This window comes from Drosophila subpulchrella, chromosome 3R (assembly GCF_014743375.2).
Source record: "Drosophila subpulchrella strain 33 F10 #4 breed RU33 chromosome 3R, RU_Dsub_v1.1 Primary Assembly, whole genome shotgun sequence".
In the NCBI taxonomy this organism is placed as follows: Eukaryota; Metazoa; Arthropoda; class Insecta; order Diptera; family Drosophilidae; genus Drosophila; species Drosophila subpulchrella.
Genome location: NC_050609.1, coordinates 14,088,832 through 14,094,831, shown reverse-complemented (window position 1 = coordinate 14,094,831; position 6,000 = coordinate 14,088,832). Strand labels below are relative to the sequence as shown.

Genomic DNA, 6,000 nt, shown 5'->3' with positions numbered 1-6,000 from the left:
TTGTCACAAGTCGTTTGTATGCGATACCGCTGCACCAAAAGAAATATGCCTGTTATTTTCAAAATAACATATTTATCCCAAAATTAATTTCTTCATATATATTCTATGTGAAGGAAATGTCCGTTTTTAAAATATTTTAAACAATCTTTTCCATTTATGTTGATTTTGTTTGTTTCTCCTTAAGTCTTAGAATTCAGCTTACTGCAATTTTATAAATATATATCTAAATACATGTTTCCGCCATTTACAAATTGTAGAAAAAATAAATTTTTTTTCACATTCATTTTGCCATTTTTATAAAATCATTTTGTTAAATTTCTCGAAATTCTCCTGTAATTTCCCCAATTAATTTATTAATTTTCTGGGAGTGTAGCTGAGCTATAGTACTGGGCTGGGCTAAATCCGGGGCTGCTGATTGCAAAGCGATTTGCCGAATTGTTTCCCCCACAATTCCATAAAAATCAACACACTCCTTTGGAGCGCCGTTCGCTGTTCGCTTTGATTTGATTTCGATTGCGCATTTTTCAATTTGATAAATTTATTGAGTCGCGGCGGGTTAACAAATCGCCCAGCGATGCCTGGCGAGGATAAGGATGAGGCTTTGGGGGAAACCTAATACACGAGTAATAACCGAACCGATCCGATCCGCTACTCCTTCGAGATGGCACCACATATACACATACATATATGGTATGGCCATGGCAATCGCCTTGTAAATGGCATCAATTGCGACCTTTTGGCATTCTTACGGAAACATTTCGCTAATGAAACCGATACCTCAAGTGTCAAGACACGATCCGGTTCGAGTTGCCATAGGTTTGGCCTGCGGTCAGTGGCTTCTGGCCAGTGGCAGTGGCAGTTTGGTGCAGCGTTTACCACACTCCAGCCAACTTATGGCAGCCATAAAAATGTTAAGCACAAAACATTTGCCACATTGGCACCTTTTGGCCGAAAGCAGAAGAAATGGAGCACGCACGTGGCAAATGCCCCGGGGCGAAATTGGATGCAATTCTCGATCTGGAGATCTTGGACAGCTGCAGTTCGGTTATGCGGAAGCTGAATCCAATCATAATTTAAAGACTCTTTTCGGCCACCTCGAGTTATGATAACTTTCAAGAGCAATCCCAAGTGGCGGTTAAATGTGCTGGTTGAGCGAATAATATGTAATGGGATACTTTAGGTGATTTAGATTCCCCTAGGATTGGTAGAAAGTGCAATATTATTTTCAATCTTAATAACAACCAGGGGTTAAGGATTAATTTGCAGGTAGATTAAACTTAACTAAATTAAAAGCCAAGGGAAATAAGTTATATAAGACTAATACCAATTGTACATTTTCAAATATATTTTATGGAACCTTCGAAGATCTGAAAGATCCCTTGCATTTTAACAATGTTTTAAGCATTATTACCAATGACATTTTTCAAGATATGAAAGATTCCTTGAATCTTAACCACCAAACGTATTTTCCTTCAAATTGCAATCAGGAAAAAGCCAGAAATAACTTTCGCCAATTCCCCTTAATCACTTTATAAGGACAGAGCCAACCACCCATAGCCAAATCTCTAAAATTACATACTTTACCCCACGAGTTGATTATTTCATTACAAAGCAGACAGCCCCGAAATTAATAAAATTTAATTTGTTAACAACGGGCACTTGGAGATGTGCCTCGAATGCTCTTGGCCAAAAGAAAACACGTCAAGCAATCGTTCAAAGTTTTCTCGGAGCATTTTGGATTGTGGTGGCTCTGTGGGCGTGGGGCAACAAAAGATTTGCGGGCACACCAGCGACTTGCAACATGCAACACTCGTCGGCTGGACGCCGATTTCTTGGAGCTCAAAATCACTTGGGTGAAAAAAAAAAGTCAGAGAAAAATTCAGCCAACGGCCAACATGTGAGTACGTGTTTAAACAAATACAATTTGCAATTATATGGCAAGCAAATCAAGTTGAAATCAGCATGTGATTTCCACCTGTGGCCGGCGTCATAATTCGTGGCTATGTTTTTGGTCATAAATCTAGCGATTTACAATTATTTTCTGCCTTGTTTTGTTTCGGCCTCGTTGGAAAATAGAAAAGCCAGAAATGCATTTCGTGGCACAGTGGGGTATGAATATGGGGATATGTCCGTATGCCCGTGCCCGCCAACAAAAGGCAACTGCAACTGCCCCTAATGGCCATTATGGTCATTTCGTTATCACTTCCCCAGACCAACGAGGAAACGTAGACGCCGCCGTCCGTGATCCGCTGACAGTCATAAATTTGCATAGATTTTGCAACGGCCTCAAGAAACTAAAGACCATGTTGTATACCCCCCGAAACAAAATAGAAAAAAATACAACACGTACTTGAGAAGCGAAAAACTGGGTAAAAAATCGGAGGATTCAAATTATTTACGATGACGCTAACGAGCGACGACAGGTGGCGCTACGCACTCCGGTGCCATCCCATCCCGCTCGCACTTTGTGATAACGCAGTGCGTGGCTGCAAATTGATTTTACGGCGCCGCCCGTGTTGAAGCCCCAGGCAGTCACTCCACAGCCCCATCTCTTCACCGATCCACCAGTCCAACGATCCACCGATCCGTAGCCCCATCTCTCCATCGCCCATTCAGCTTGTCTAAATTATGCAAAAGACAAGTGAAAATTCGCGCTAAGCGGAGCTATCGCCTCCACAAGGAGAAAACAAGCGTATCAAATATTTATAAGTACAACAAGTAACTATTAGGAAAAGCTTTTAAATTAATGTTGTATTTAATTTGTATAGGTTGAATACTCCAGAGATTATGCATAAAAATGTTCGTATTGGGGCCGATTTCTCAATGTCAGGTTAAGATTCTAGTTGGTTATCTGATAAATTGTTCGGTAAGAAAATTGGTTGCCAAATGTGATGTTAACATTACGAATGACAAATCTTCATAGAGTCTGTTATCACACGAAACTGGGGTCTGACAAACCTACAAACTGACACATGTAACTAGAACTTATAGTCTAGAACATTTTCTTTAGTTAAGAGTTATCAGTCAAATAAATAGATATTGGGATACTACATTTTTCCGAAACAGTATTAAAAGAAGCTAACATGACAATGGCAAATCGGGTTAAAAGGGGCAAATAAAATCTTACATGTCGGTAAGTATCAACACCTTGTTAAATCTTATTAAATGTTAGAATTTCATTTTGGGTCCTTAAAATATTTTTCTCTGTGCAACCCCAAGCATCTCCCGCTGTCAATGGCACATATGCGTTATATAAAATCGGCTTGAGGGATTAGCCGGGCTGTAGTATGTGTAATTAAAAGTGAAATTGTGGGGTCCTAACGAGTTTGCGGCAGCTGCTAAATGCAACTGCAAGTTGGCCACACAGACAAACAAAAAAAATGTGAGCCGCACTCGAACTGGAGTTTGGCTGCATGATTGATGGATGAGTTTGAGTTTGTCATGCAAATTTCAACAGCCCACGAGTGGCGGTCCGCTGCTGATGATGATGTTGTCTCCCGGAGTCGCCATCTCCCCGCCGATCACCATGTTTTTTCAGTTCCTCAGATACCCATATACCCAGATCCCCATCCCCATCATCATTACATACCACTAACGAGCGGCGCGTGGTCTGGCCCAAAGACTCTGTCTCCGTGCCCGTTTTCTCGGCCATATTCTGATATCATAAATATGAAGCTGTTTTTATTAAAAATTGCCTGATGCCCGAGACCTGGCCTAAGCCGCATTGGCATGTGTGTGGCATATAAATTGCATTCCGCTGGAATTTTAATGACAGCCTTTGGAAATTAATCTAACGCGTTCGGCTGGCGAACAGAAGAGCGTTGACTAGCCCAGTCACATATGAAGCACTGAGGATAAAATTATTGAAATTATTAACTATGTAATAAAACAGGTAAATATCTATAAAATCTGGAACTCTAGTACTTTTTCATTACATCATTTTGTGATTTTTTGATGATCATATTAAATTATAAATTGCTTATAACTGAATTAATATTGATAATAAGTATCAGGAGATATTGGCTTCTTAAAAAATGTACTAATGGGATTTGATTTAAGAAAACACAGCCAACTTTAATTTCTAGATACAGCCATTTATCTGCCTTTAAAAAAAGACATTATTTTTGGGTTCTACAATGTTTTGTTAATTAAAAGGGATTTATTTTCAGTGTACTCCCCACATCTTGTTGTGGAACTAGTTTGGCAAAGTGTCGCAGATGGTGGTTGTTGTTCCCGTTGTGCTATTGATTGTTTACTGAACTGCTGGGTCTCAAGTGGGGCCCTGCCAACGCAGAGATAGATGGATATGGATATGGTGTTGATGATGGGGATGAGGACGTAGAGGCCAACCCAACCGATCGTTATCATCCAAAAGGGGGGGTATGGGTAAAATAAAGAAGCCAACGGCTGTGGCTTTCACTTGTCCCGCATTTGCATGGAAATGCCGCGCCAATTTCAGCGCAATTAATCGCACAGCCGAGTCTGATCTAGAGACGCCCCCAACAAACTGCATCCTAGACTTTGCCAGCTGCCACCTGCCTCCCACTTCCCACCTATCTTGTGGCATCTATGTGTGTACCATCCTGGCCAGAAAACCAGTTGCAGCTCATTTGCATGGCGGCTTAATTAAAACGGTCTGTGGGTGGGTGATGGGTTGGCTCGGCGGGTTCGTTGGTGGTTTTGGCCATCAGCTATTGCCTCGCTTTCTTTAGCAAAATTTCTCTCTTTCTTTCGCGTACATACAAACCTTATTTATGAGAAAAATTCGTGGCACATCTGCCGGCTTCCATTTAGTCAGCGGCAAAATTTACTCGCTCATAATTTAGTCAATGGCAAGAAGGAAAACAGCAAAAACAATAACCACCACTACACTGCTGGCTTTCATGGCCAAAACGGTGGCAACAGTGGGCGGGCTGGGCAGACTGGGTTTTTCGGTTTTGGCCATGGGAAAAGCGGAATCTTGAGCCAAATCGCAGACCCAACCTGACTGATTGAGCACACCAACATCCAGACGATGCTGAAAGTCTATTTTATCAGCTGCAACCGATCAGAATGTTAATGGCTTCGAGGAAATTAATTGAATTCGCATGTGTGTATCTTCTGCATTTAATTTGACTATGCTATCGGATCTCTTAGAGTTCCGATGGATGTGGTGACATGAAACGGCGGGAGATTCGAGGATTAGATATCTTTGTCGGTTTCTTCTAGGCTTGCAAGGTCCGTAAATCAAATTTGCTAAGGTTTATTAAGGGACTTCTATATAAGTATTTGTACTATAAAATTTAAGCCCATTAAGATTTATTAACAATTAAAAATTCATTTTAATATTGGCTTTCATTAGCATTGGCTTAATCAATCATCTTAGATGACGGAAATCCCCCAGTTGGTATAAGAACAAAAGTAAGTACCTTGAATATCTTAAAATATCTCACTGAAATTGGCTATGGATCACATTAAATTATCATAAATTTGTAATACTGAAGCCAAGCTTTTCAGGAAGTCGGTTAAATGACATGCAACATTGTCAAGTGCATTTACTCCACTTTATAAATAGAGCAGATGTGGGCGTGATTCGCGTACTTTTCCCTTCCAATCATCTTGTCAGATGCTGGCTAATAGATCGACCATCGTTAATGCGACAATTGAAATGCTTTCGGTTTTTTTTTTATAATCTAAACCAGAACGAATTCGGTGGCAACAAGTTGGGGAAATAGTCCGAACAACAAGGGGCACCAGCAACACAACAACCACAACGGCGACAGAAAACGTTGTCAATTGATTTTCTGCACTATTTCAATTGACCTCACCGCCAGTTGATGTTGCTGTTTTGTTGCTCGGAGCAACGGTAGCCACCATAAGAGTTGCCCAGATGCTGGATGGAGTCGCCGATGCCGATTCGTAGACAGTGCAAAATGAAACGAATTAACAATTTGATGTAACTGTGATTTTTTCGTTTGTCTTTTTTTGTTTTTTTGGATTTTTTTTTTATTTTTTGGTCGC

The 6,000-nt window shown here is 40.6% G+C and overlaps 1 long non-coding RNA gene across 1 annotated transcript; it reads left to right on the top strand.

Annotated features, from left to right (window-relative positions):
- Positions 1 to 3,026: 3,026 nt before the first annotated feature.
- LOC119563082 lies at positions 3,027 to 3,920 on the top strand. Its single transcript, XR_005222102.1, has 2 exons — positions 3,027 to 3,133; positions 3,220 to 3,920. It is a non-coding gene; the product is annotated as an uncharacterized LOC119563082 (long non-coding RNA).
- The last annotated feature ends 2,080 nt before the right edge of the window (positions 3,921 to 6,000 follow it).